At 41.7% G+C, this 13,804-nt stretch overlaps 1 protein-coding gene across 2 annotated transcripts in view; it reads right to left on the bottom strand.

The window, feature by feature from the left end:
• Positions 1–4,475: 4,475 nt before the first annotated feature.
• Positions 4,476–13,804, bottom strand: part of TOMM7 (translocase of outer mitochondrial membrane 7) — a 315,507-nt gene continuing 306,178 nt past the window's right edge. For both annotated transcript variants that reach the window (XR_015162823.1, XR_015162825.1), the window contains 3 exons: positions 10,319–10,468; positions 5,290–5,397; positions 4,476–4,948 (listed from right to left, as the gene is read on the bottom strand). The gene's annotated coding sequence lies outside the window, so the exon portion shown is untranslated. The remainder of the gene's footprint in view (positions 4,949–5,289; positions 5,398–10,318; positions 10,469–13,804) is intronic.

The following is a 13,804-nucleotide window of genomic DNA, read 5'->3' as shown; positions in this document are numbered from 1 at the left end:
GGACACATGTACAGGGCTTTCCAGGAAAAACAACCTAAACCTCCACAGTAGAAACCTGGTTAAATAAAATGTGCTATATGGATATCATGGAATTGTCTTTAGCTACCAAAACTGATATAAAGCCATATTTGAGGATATAGAAAGGAGTCCACAATGTAATAAGTGCAAAAGCTAGACTACAAAAGTGTGCATTGTATGATACAATTCATATGATACAAATTTTTTGGAAAATTCTGTGTGAAATGTATAAAAAAGTCTGGAAAATAAATAGGCCAAAATAAATTATTTTTGGTTGCCTCTGAATTACAGGATTTTGTTTGAGTTTTACTTTTTCATATGTTTCTGCATTTTCTGAATTTTAGGTAATGAACACATATAACTTTTGAAATCAGGTAAAATCAGTAATGCTGAAATGCTCTGAAAAGTGGAATGAAACACTTGGTCAGGAGACCTTAGTAGAAAGGTGATCACTGTTCCCTTCCATTCCCACCTGAAGCCAGTCCATCAGGGGATCTCCAGATGGAAATATGCTTCAACTGCCTCAGGCAGACAAGTATCTATCCTATTTCTAAAAGTTCCCAGAAAAAGAAGCTTCAAAACTTCCCTTGACAATCCATTCCAGAGTTTATCAAATCCATCTGAAAAAGAAATTTCCCCTAATGTCTAATCTGAAACACCTGTTCTGTGATTTAAGCCACTATTTTTCTCCTTCAACTTGCAGTGAAAATAGGAACTGGTGGCTGCCGTTGGTCCTAATCAAGAGCAATTATTTCCAGAATATCTGAAATTGTATACATCCTGCAAGCTAAACACATGTGCCTACATACACTCACAAGTGCAGGTGAGCACGCACACGTGCACACACACACACACTCAGGACTCTATAAACTGGCATTATCACAGAAGCAAACATTAAATTCTGAGGCTTAGGCTCAAAGAAGCCCTTTGGAAAGCCCCAGCGCATCCTTATGCAGCTCAGAAGCACGGACTTCAGCCCCAGCTTATCTGTCTGTGTGTCCAGTAGTGACACTGCCAGGAGGGTAACCTTGAGCAGGAGTGAGAACTAGAGATGCTGCAGGAATCTATCTCATACGTGTTCTGGTTGATAAAGAGTATCATCCCCCCACACCTTGAGAAGAGGAGAGAGAAGAGCAGTTTGCTGATGCCGACAGCCCACGTGAACAGTACATTGTGGCAACAGCTTTCTGTCTGTTCCTTAATCCCTCCTCTGTTCTCTCTCCCTCCTTGTCCTACTGCTCCTTCCCTTCATCACCTTCTGCCCAATCTATTGTCTTCAACCACATCGCGGCTCACATTTATTGTTCATTTACCATGCCTCAGACACTGTTCCAAGAAATCTACATGTACTCATTCAATTCCCACAACCATCCTAGAAAATGGATTCCACTACCCCCATTTAAAGTGGTTTAATCCATGAGCTCTGTCCACTACTTGCTGGGCACCAGATAATCTCTAGATGCAATCCTTAGTAGTGATGGGGGTTTCCTTGGCCCCAGAGGCGCTCCAGGACGGGAGGGAGGATGTGCCGAGGAGCTTCCATGGCTCAGAGACTGAGGGAGCTGAACAGGGTAGAAGTGATGGAGACTTCAGGCTTTGGAGCCTGGAGCAAATGCTGTCATGCCTCAATCCACAACCTTTGGGCATATGTGCTTTCCAAGATGACTTCTAATCACCAGGCTCTGCCTCTGTGCCTGAGGGCATGTATTCCCCAAACCAGAGTAGGCCACTCTGCCCCTGGGAGCAGCTGTTGGTATATTAATACCCCAACGCCCTCAGCCCTTGAGTGGGATTATTCTGGGTCATGAGTTTTATCTCCAGGGGATTAAACCATGGCCATAATGATAATTATATGACAGTCATCCTTTATTAGCTGCCTTCCTTCTCCTGAATCACTTCCCACTGCCCAGTATATAAGGGCTTCCCTGGTGACGCAGGGGTAAAGAATCTGCCTGCCAATGCAGGAGACAGAGAAGATTCGGGTTCAACCCTGGGTCGGGAAGCTCCCCTGGAGGAGGAAATGGCAACCCACTCCAGTATTCTTGCCTGGGAAATCCCATGGACAGAAGAGCCTGGTGGGCTATGGTCCATGAGATCGCAAAAGAGTTGGACACAACTGAGTGACTGAGCATGCACGCACGCCCAGTGTACTACTTGTACTTGAATCCTTATCGCCTTCTTGGGAAAACCTAAGGCAGGGTTTCTGACAGCTCTGGTCTGAATGCCAGCTCCGGTCCCTTCCTCCTATATGAACTTTGATGAGCTTTGACTCTGGAAAGGGGGTGAGATGTTACATTTCTATATATTAACACCAAGTTCTGGCACACAGGCACTGAAGAAAAGCCATTCTTACTGTTGCTGTGAAGGGGCTTCTGTTATGTGGCCACTGTTCCTATCTCTAAACAACAATAAAGCATCTTTTACTTCCTCACTAACACTTCCAGAAACACCAAAGGCTAGAAGCTGACTGCTCTCCAGTCTTGGACCAGGAAAGCTAACAGCAAATCAGACCTGTTGTACAGACCTGAGATCAGATGTAGTTCCTGAGAGTTCAATTTCTATTTCAAAGAAATAATTGCAAGCAATTTTCCAAGAATGAGCTTTCCCCCCGCTTGCTAATTTAGACACGCCAATCGCTTCCTTAGGTAGAGTGCTTTAATGCTGACAGAACATTTCCATCCACAGCGCATATCTGCTTTGGAGTCTCACCACTGCATCCTGCGTCAGTCAGGACAGGACAGCTCGTGCTCCATAATGAACCCCAGTCTCAGCGCACTCACACAACAAATATGTATTTGCTGCTAGCTCTCCCATGCCGCCTTCTCTGCAGCGTCCACACTGACCAAACAACCGTCATTTGGAATACGGCGAGCACTGTGGCCAAGGGCAAAGAGCCGCCAGGAGCATTCTGTTCTAGCGGGCAATGGGGAACCATCCGTGTGGAGAAGTACTGACTGTGTCTGTGTGCTCAGTCGCCTCCCACAACCAACTCTTCGTGTCCAACTCTTTGCGACCCCATGGACCATAGCCCACCAGGTTCCTCTGTCCATGGGATTTTCTGAGCAAGAATATTGGAGTGGGTTGCCATTTTCTTCTCGAGTGGATCTTTCCAACCCAGGGCTCAAATCCGAGTCTTCTGAGTCTCCTGAATTGCAGGCAGATTCTTTACCACTTGAATCATTAGGGATGATGAAAGGAATGACTACCATCACGTTATTCTACCCATTTTATTGGTGAGTTTAAGTGCGTTCTTAAAGTCCCCCCAGGGAATTAGGTCAGAGTGGGGGCCAGGATTCTGGTGGTTGCTTCTCCCTGAGATGCCCAAAGAAGACAACATTGGGAGACGAGGGCCCCACTCCTCTACTATCTCTCTCCAAGCTCAGCAAACCTGAACCCCATCTTTGTAATGCTACCCACCGGCTAGCTCAAGGTCAAGGGCAGACTGGTAAAAGGTCAAAGAGACTGACTTTCTGAAGTCTTTCAGGTATCAGGTGATCAGGGGAATTATTTTTTTAAGTGGTAGGCTGTGGGAAGGAAAGGCGTCCCTCCCTCTGGTTTGATAGAGGGAACTCTTGTTCCCAGAACCAAGCAGAAGTCTCCAGACTGGAGGATGTTACCGCCCTTTGTCCACATCACCAATACGAGGTGTCCTCTAGAATCCTGCAGCTTCTACCCAGCAGTGTCCTGGAGCCCACTCACGTCAACCTGCAGGAACCGATTGTGTGTGCTTTTTCCCGGTTCCACAATCAGCACAACGGTGGCTTCAAACTGGCCACGGCAGGAATATTTACACCACAGAAACTGGAAGAGTTGTTTAAGTCAGGGCTTTTTTTCTCCCAGATTGCTGGTTGTTTAACAACAGCTTAGCACATGCCAGGACATCACTCAACTCTTCCCTCATGCTCGGCTTTCCCTCCTGTTGTTGCATGCCTCGTGGGCATATGTGGAACCCTGAGGACCGGAAAGCTTCTTTGAGGAGAGGGGCTCTGCTTCGTCCTTTGTACAGTTCTTTCCCCTTCCCTGGCATATACTTACGTGGCCTTTACTGGTTGCCGGGCCTGTTCTAATCACTATATGTATAAAGTCTCTAGTCCCTGTGAGGAAGGTGCTATTATTTTACAGATGAAGAAATTGAGGCACAGAGAGGGGAGGTAACTTGTCTTAGGTCACAGAGCAAGCAAGAAGCAATGCCAGGATTTCCACCCAGGAAAGTCCAACTCCAGCATCCCTGTTTGTAGTAACCACACTCTGCTGACCCTCAGAGCACATAACAGAAGAAGAGGAAGTTCTTAATTAAGAAATCACATTAAACACCATTTTTTTGAATATCCATGTGAACTACATCTGGCAACCACACAGTTAAAGTAGACTTTTTTTCACTCATTTAATATTCATTTATTGCATGCTGGCTGTACGCCAGGCTCTGTGGTAAGTCAGGAAAAGAACACAAGGACGTGGCCAGTATGAGGTAACATTTATTTTGCTTTCATTAAACAGGCACCCTGGTAGGTCCTAAGGGGTGATGATGATCATGACAACTGATGATGGTGACAGCAATGGGACTTACTGTCATTTAAATGCTTAATGGCCACATACTGTGCTGAGAACCTTTACATTTCAATTTTGCTATATCTTGTGAGACAAATATTTTACACTTTTGCCCACTTTACAGTTGAGGAGATTGACAGCCAAGAACACGTCAGAAGCCGTGTGTGTGCATGTTCAGTTGCTCAGTCATGTTCGACTCTTTTGACTCCATGGACCGTAGCCCACCAGGCTCTGTTGTCAATGGGATTCTGCAGGCAGGAATACTGGAGTGGGTTGCCATTTCTTTTTCCAGGGGATCTTCCCAACCCAGGGATCAAACCCGAGTCTCCTGCATCTCCTGCATTGGTAGGCAGATTCTTTATCACCGAGCCACCTGGGAAGCCTGTCAAAAGCCATACAGCCTGTCAAAGCTCATCCAGGAAACTCTGACAACACTCTATCTACAAAGGCAGGAGAGTTAGTTAGACGCTGGGGTTTCTCTCCACCACCTTCTGACGACAGCCAGGCAGTTCTATCTTTGCTCCAACTCAATCCGGAATGTTTACATCTCAGCCTTCAGGAGATCTTTTGTGTTGTCTATCTAACACTCCTTGAATATAGATATAGTGAGAGGAGGCCCAAAAACCAAAAGAAAAAAGACTTTTCCAAGCATTTTTGTAAGAAACATGAATCATTAGCATGCTGAAGAAGCCTACAGTAAGCATAGATGTGCATGATACTCACTGAGTTCAACACACGGTGCCAATGAGACCAGAAACTCGGAACGTGCTCAGTGGGGAGCTTCAAACCAAAGCAAGGGCCTCTTCTTACCGGCTTTGTGATTAGAGCCTCCTGTGGGAAACAGTAGGAATAAAACTTTGAACTTGGAATTATCAAAGTTACCTTTGAAATGAAGTGTTACTATCAAATAGAGGGATAAAATTTTAAACAAATACGCTATAACTTATACAACTCTTTGAATGTTTTTTTCTTTAAAGATATTACTGCAGAAGATTATTCTCTTGTTCACCAAATAGTGTTATCACTTAAAAGTATATTGGTAACTATTTTTAGAGGGTTTTTTTTCTGGTTTAATCTAGGAAATACACACATAATGCAACCGTGTGTGTGTGTGTGTGTGTGTGTGTAGGGAGTGTTACTATGCAGCCCATATTTCTGGTTCAATTCAATCACTTGCTCTATTGAGTATGTTTGGTTCCAAATGACTCTATGCTCTTTCTAAAAATAAATGTCACCTGCCACAGACATTATAATCACTTAGGAGGGCCAAAATAATATGCTTGGAGCACCACAGGGCAACTCAAAAAAAAACAGTCCTCCAAAATGACTTGAGGAATCACTTCATCAGTCTTGATTCATTCACTCCAGGTGAATGCTTTGAGAATAAATACACTCAAATGTTTGGTTTTTCTTAAGTACTTTTATTCCACTACTTTCAAAAAGATTTGAAGCATTTGTTGATAATTTAAATTGTAGTTTATCCTGGCATTTCATTGACTTAATTTCTGGGAAATGCTTGCTTTTGCTCAAATGAGAAGGAAAAAGATGAAGTTTTACATTGAAGAGTATCAAAAGGAAATACTCAGAGAAAAAAGATCATTAAAAAATCATTCATTTAAGGGACTTCCCTGGCAGTCCAGTGGTTAAGACATGCACTTTCCATTGCAGGGGGTGTGGGTTCAATCCCCTGGTTAGGGAACTAAGATCCCTCACGCCATGCAGCACAACCAAAAGATAGAAAATAAAATAAAATAATGTTCATTTAAATATGAATTGAATACACTAAAGTAATATACAAAAAGACATGACAAATGGAGTAAGGGGAAATTATTTTAAATCCTTGCCTTGACGAATAAAACAAAATAGAGACAATGAAGGCATGAAATATAAATAGACTATAATTACAATAACAAGCGTTGGAGAAATGGAAACATTGCTGATGAGATGTAAAATAGCACAACCACTTTGGAACATGGTTGTTTCTTTAGAAGTTAAGCATGAATTTACCAGCTGACCCAGTCATTCCACTCATAGGTATCTATTCAAGGGAAATAAAAACATAGGTGCAAAGACTTGTATATGAACGTTCATAGCAGATGTTTCGTAACAGTCGAAAAGTAGAAACAACCCAAATGTCCATCAAAGGATGAACGGATAAATAAAATGTGGTATGCCCGTCAATGGACTTATTATTCAACCACAATAGGGAACAAAATACTGATATGCGCTACAACATGGCTAAACTCTGAAAACAGATGAAACACCACACAATGTATAATTCCGTTTACATGAGATGTTGACTATAAGGCAATTCATAGAGGCAAAAATAGACCGAGCTTGCCCAGGACTGGTGGCAGGAATGAGCAGTGACTGCAAATGGACATGAAGTTTCCACTGGGTGATAGAAATGTTCTGAATTTAGATTCCAGTAAGGTTTGAAGAACTCTGTAAAACTGCTAAAAGTCAGAATTGTACACCTAAGAAATAAATTTGTGATATATAAATTGTACCTCAATAACATTATTGAGAATAAATACTATAATTAATGACTTTACCTTTGTTTGTTCATTTGTTTGTTTTTAATTTTATTTTATTTTTAAACTTTACATAATTGTATTAGTTTTGCCAAATATCAAAATGAATCCGACACAGGTATACATGTGTTCCCCATCCTGAACCCTCCTCCCTCCTCCCTCCCCATACCATCCCTCTGGGTCGTCCCAGTGCACTAGCCCCAAGCATCCAGTATCGTGCATCGAACCTGGACTGGCATCTCGTTTCATACATGATATTTTACATGTTTCAATGTCATTCTCCCAAATCTTCCCACCCTCTCCCTCTCCCACAGAGTCCATAAGACTGTTCTATACATCAGTGTCTCTTTTGCTGTCTCGTACACAGGGTTATTGTTACCATCTTTCTAAATTCCATATATATGCGTTAGTATACTATATTGGTGTTTTTCCTTCTGGCTTACTTCACTCTGTATAATAGGCTCCAGTTTCATCCACCTCATTAGAACTGATTCAAATGTATTCTTTTTAATGGCTGAGTAATATGGGTCCCAAGCTTAAATTCAATATAAAAAATAACAAACAGATGATAAATATGATTACATAAAAATGTAGAGATTTTATACATCAAAATAAAAATAGAATGCAAATAATTAACTGATAATAACATTTATCATACATAAGACAAAAATTTATTTATAGTATATAAAAATTTCAGGGACTTCCCTGGTGGCCCAGTGGTTAGGACTCTGTGTTCCCACTGCAGGGGGTCTGGGTTCAATCCCGGGTGGGAGAACCAGCTCCTACATGCCCCAGCTAAGAGTTTGCAAGGTGCAACTGAAGATTGTGCACGTGGCAATGAAGACCCATTGCAGCTAAATAAATATATAAATAAATATTTTTTAAATGATTTCATGCAAACCTTTGATAAAAAAAAATGGTGAGATCCCAAAATATAAATGGGTGAAGGGAAAAAACAGACTAGTTCCTCCTCCCCTTTGAAAATGACTAGTAAACTTACCAAAACAATGTATTCAATCCTAAGACTAACCAAAAATGTGAGTTTTAAAAGCTATGATTTTCACCAATTCAAATAGAAATTCTTTAGAAATACCCCATTTTTTCTGGAATTACATAATACTGGTCTATGTAGGGAGAGACAAATCCTCTCGTGTCCTGTTGGACTGAATATAAATAAGGACACTCCTTTAGGAAAACAATTCTGCCATTTGTCTCAGAAGGCTGAAAAATATCTATAGCCTTTGATTAAATAATTCTACTATAAGTATATGATACTAGTTTAAGAAAATAATTTAAGATACAGAGAAAAACAATTTTATGTACAAATATGTTCAGGTAAATAGTATTTATAATAAGAGATAACAAAGAAACAGCCCAACTGTTCAACAGTAGGAGAATGTTTAAGTAAACTATTATGGGACTTTCGGTGGTCCAGTGGTTAGTAATCTGCCTGCCAATGCAGAGGACATGGGTTCGAGCCCTGGTCCAGGAGGTTTGCACAGGCTGCAGGGCATCTAAGCGCCTGTGCCACAACGACTGACACCTGTGCTCCCTGGAGCCTGTGTCTGCATCAGGAGAAGCCACTGCTACAGGAGGGCCATGCGCCACAATTAGAGAGCAGCCCCCGCTGCCTCCCTGGAGCCTGTGTCTGCATCAGGAGAAGCCACTGCTACAGGAGGGCCGTGCGCCACAATTAGAGAGCAGCCCCCGCTGCCTCCCTGGAGCCTGTGTCTGCATCAGGAGAAGCCACTGCTACGGGAGGGCCATGCACCATAACTAGAGAGCAGCCCCCGCTGCCACAACTAGAGAAAAGCCCGGGCAGCAACAGACCCCTGGTGGCCACAAAGACCCCGTGCAGCCAAAGATACATGAATCAAAAACAAAAACCAAAAAAAGCTATTCTGCATTCATACAATGCAATGCTATGTACCGTTAAAATATTTATGGAAAACTGATAATAACATGGGAATATTCTAGTCATCATGTTCAGTGGAAGAAAACCCCAAGAGTATACAAATTAAGTGAAAAAAAATCACACCAGGATACAGTATCATTTCAATTAGTAAAAAATGTGTGAAAAGAAGATTGGAAAGAAATATACTAAAGTGTTAACTGTCACCACCTCTAGGTGAGTGAAATTTCCAAATATGCATTGTAGGTAATACTTTTGTGGTTAGAAAACATAACTTACTGCTGTTCTTACAAAGGGAATCTTCAAAGGTAGATATCCCAGGATACCTCACTGCCTATATTTTGAAAGTCATCAAAACCTTATCTATCAAAAATTGGTACTGGATTGACTGACCCAATGATTTGATGTGATACATTAAAATTGAATTCAATGGACAGAACACTGCACTGTCTATTACTCACATGCCTTTTAAACCAACTTACTGATAGCTTGGCAGCAGTAAGTTATTTTGCAAGAAACAAGTTAGCAAGTCATTTGCCCAGTGGGGCTATCCACTATTATTCATGACCTATTTGTTACATTTGATGATGACCCAGCAGAGCAATCTCTATCTACCATATATCAAAAGCAACCATGCAATTAAGTCAATTCAGGCCCAAAGTCAGTCAGTTCAATGAGACAAATAAGGATTTTTCTTTTAAATGTCAGTGGCATCATGTGAAGCAAAATTGACTGACTGACTGAATGAAGATCTCAGTTATCAACTGATTTGCAAAGTATTCTGAGCACGCCAAACTTGCAGCCATTTTGCTTAAAGTACAGCCTGTTTTCAGCAACACTATCGCACCAGAGCCAATAAACATTTTTTTAAATCTACTATAATTATCAAGGTACAAATGTTTCCATCCTGATTGGAAACCACCCTGGGTGCAGCCTAAATGAAGGGTAGGAGTGAAAGCAGACGGCCTCCAGCCTCACCTCGGAGCAGAAATTCTGAGGAAAATGGGTCTTTCAGATCTGCCTTCTAAAGGAAAAGCAAAAAGAGCAGCTTCTGACAAAAGCTACCCTGCTGACATCAGCCGCAAGCCCCACACCTATTTCCCATTACACATTTACAAGTGGCTATTATAGCCCTCAATGCTGACAACAGTTTCCTTAGAACTGGAAACTCTCGTGTTGCGATTATTGTTTTTGTTCCTTTCTACCTTCTCTGACTATAAACATTAAGCTAGAAATATCTGTTCTATTAGACCCTCTTAAGAAAATAGGGCACAGCCCCACTCCAAGGTGGATGTCAAGCACTCACCATGGTGAGCTGAGGAATTCAGGGTCTGCTCCCAGCGACTCCATTTACAGTAGGACCTTGGGCAAGTCACTCCCCTGGGTTGCTAAGCAGGGCATGAAAAACAGCAGGTTTGATGAGTTCCAGATTCAGTACTACTATCAGCCAGGTCATCTGAAATGCAAAAGAAAATAAAGAAATAATTGGTAGAAATGTATAACTAAGCTCATAAGAAAGTAAGGGAAATCCTCTGAGGACCCCTCCTCCAAATGAAGTAAGAGAAGGAACTCAGAATTTTTAAACAGTGGTGAAGCCAAAGCTGCCTCGGGTTGTATTCTGATATTCACTCATCAGAAAGATGAATGTGGCCTTGGGCCCTTGAAAAATATCAAGTCAAAAGGCAGATGCTTCCTTCCGCCACCCCACTTCCATGAATTAAGTTAGATCTCCAAAAGGCTACCAACACTTTTAGGAAAAGGGTGAATGACAACAATAAAAACAAGAGTAAAACTGCTGCACGAAGGCAAAACTATGGGTATGGGTCAAAGGGGAAGTGGTTTCCCCTGAGAACTTGTCACTTAAAGCCAACCTGTACTCACTCATTCACTCAATAAATATTTCTTGAACGCTACGTGCCAGGCTGTGAGCTAGATATTGGAGATATAGCAATGAACAAAACAGGTAAGCCCTGCCTTGAAAGAGATTATATTCCAATAGTGGGAGACAGACGATAAACAAACATGCAGATCAGACAGTGACAAATGCTAGAAGAAAAATAAATAAGGGGAAGGAGGCTAATGAGTAACTAAATAGGGGAGAAATCTTGTCTAGTTGGGTGAAGAAAGTACCCTGAGAAATGTAACACCTAAGTAAGACCTGAAAGGAGTGAGGGAGTGATCCATGCAGACATTAAAGCAAAGTGCTCTCTAAGCAGAAGGACCTGAAAATGTAAAAGCCCCTAAGCCAGGCCTGAGGAAGACAGAGGTGGGGATTGCGGCAGAGTAAGCAAATGAGGAGTGTAGAAGATGGGGGTGGGGGGCGTGGAGAGAGATGGCACAGGGGCCAGGTGACAGAGATGCGTGAGGGCGAACTGGTGACTTGGAAATTATTCAGAAGAGCTGGAAAGACACTGAGGGGTGAGTTAACATGTAGAATGCTCACCAGAATGCTGTGTGGAGAACACACCATAGAAAGGCAAGCCTAGAAGCTGGAGCGCCAAATAACACAACAGGTCAAGCAAGAGGCGATGATGACCTAGACAACTTGGGGTCATGGTTTGAATGTTTGTGCTCCTCCAGAATTCACATGTTGAAATCCTGATCCCCAAATCTGATGGTATTATAAGATGACAGCTTTGGGAGGTTCTTAGGTCATGAGGGCAGAGTCTCCACGAATGGAATTAGTGTTCTTACCAAAGAGACCCCACAGAGCTCCCCCAGCTCCTTCTACCAAGTGAGGACACAGGCAGAGGATGCCAGCTATGGGCCAGATGAGGGCTGGTTCTCCAGAAAGCAACCAGGCTGGCGCCTTGGTTTTGGTCTTCAGCCTCCAGAACTGTCAGAACAAATCTCTGCTGTTCATAAGCCACTCAGTCAGTGGAATTTTGTTGTAGCAGCCTGAGCAGAATAGAACACTTGGTGTAATGAAGATGGCAAAAATGGCCAGACTCTGGAAAGGAAAGGATTTCCATATTGATTGGAAGTGGGTTGCGAGAGAAAGGCTCAAACATGACTTCTAGACTTGTGGCCTGGTTAACAATAAGCAAATAACAAGCCCTAGCACCCAGATTGTTACTTTAAACATTAATATCATTTCCCAGAATTCTGGAGAAATGGCTGATTCCAAGTCTGTAACATAAAATGTATAAAAAAGAATCTAGCACTTCTTTTCACACCAGAAAATTAAGAAGCATTTGGAAAATATTACAGATGGGTCAAAAGGATATACAAACCAACTTAAATAGGCTCCCAATAGCCAAAGGTGGAACAATTGGGCATCAATAGATTTAATAGCTGCAATGGATTAAAATATCAAATATATTTTAAATGTAATAATAAATTTCAAAATTCATTGGTCATATCTAGAGGACACAGGGTATCAGTGTGTCCCTTTGAAAACTAGTAAATAAAAGGACCAAATCAAGCAAACTGAATCTACTTACAAAACTGTATCTTGGAATGCCAATTGTTGATGAGGAGAAGGCTTTCTTTATAGAAGTATCCTAACCAATAAATGAGGAGAAGGCAATGGCACCCCACTCCAGTACTCTTGCGGAAAATCCCATGGATGGAGGAGCCTGGTGGGCTGCAGTCCATGGGGTCTCTGAGGGTCGGACATGACTGAAGTGACTTAGCAGCAGCAGCAACTAATAAATGAAGTGGGAGCAATATGATTTTAATACTTCAACACCATAATTAAATAATAAATCTAGGTAATAATCATGAATGGCTGTTGTTAACATCATTTAAAAAAAAACAGGTAACTGGATATTATTAATATATGCTGTCTGATGGATGGAAGTACAATACACTGCCTGATGCATTCTTGTCAAAAAAATTAAAGCTAAATGTGAACAGCTCTCTAAATCTTACCACCAATTTACAGGAAATAGAGGCTTCTGTGAATCATGCTGATTGACACATTGGAATGCAATCAGCAAAAACCAGACTGTGGAAACTATACAGAATAAATGACCTGATTTCTTCAACAAAGACACTGTAAAGAACAAGATGAAAGACAGAGAGGAAATCTATATCCCAAGAAAGACTCCAGAGTTATATCAAACAATTGTAATCTATGAGTCTTACTTGAGTATGGATTTGAAGCAAATAAATGCAATTATACTTTCTAGCATACTCAGGGAAAAAAATGCTTTAATCTGCCAATACCAAGAGTAAGCAAGATTGTGGTATAATGAAAACCCTTCTACACTGCTTGTGGGAGTACAAACTGACACAAATACTTCCTAGTCATCAACTAGGGCACTCAAGGCTGTGCATGCCCTACAAATGAGCCAGCTACTCCTAGATTTATACCCTGGAGAAACTCTGGCCTGTGGGCACCAAGAGACAGTATGGGAGTGGACCCAGTAGCAAAGTTAAACAGTAAGAACCCCCTGCCCAATGTCCAGTCACAGCAGCAAAACTAAAGTACAGTATATTCATAAGAAGAGATATCACAGATCAGTGAAAACTGAGTCAACAGTTACCTGCATCAACATGGATAAATCTCACATCACATTGCGTAATTTAGAATACTACATACAGAATAATATCAGGTATATGAAGTTCAAAAGCTTACAACTGTAAACGATGTATTGAGATTTTAAGTGTGTTTGATGGGGTTAAAAGGCCTGACACAGGCTGGACGGGTCTATAGGCAATAAAACCACACAAATGAGAGGGTGTGAGCTTCTGGATTAGGGAGTGACACACAGCACTTTCAAGTACCACTTCTCAAACTGGCTGTGGCTCAAACCACTTCTCACATTCATATGTGAATTTGTTGTAT

This window comes from Bos grunniens, chromosome 4 (genome assembly GCF_055505025.1).
Source record: "Bos grunniens cultivar Pamir isolate PY7600 chromosome 4, Bosgru_T2T1.0, whole genome shotgun sequence".
In the NCBI taxonomy this organism is placed as follows: Eukaryota; Metazoa; Chordata; class Mammalia; order Artiodactyla; family Bovidae; genus Bos; species Bos grunniens.
The sequence above is the reverse complement of the archived record's forward strand: the minus strand, read 5'-3'. Positions and strand labels throughout refer to the sequence as shown.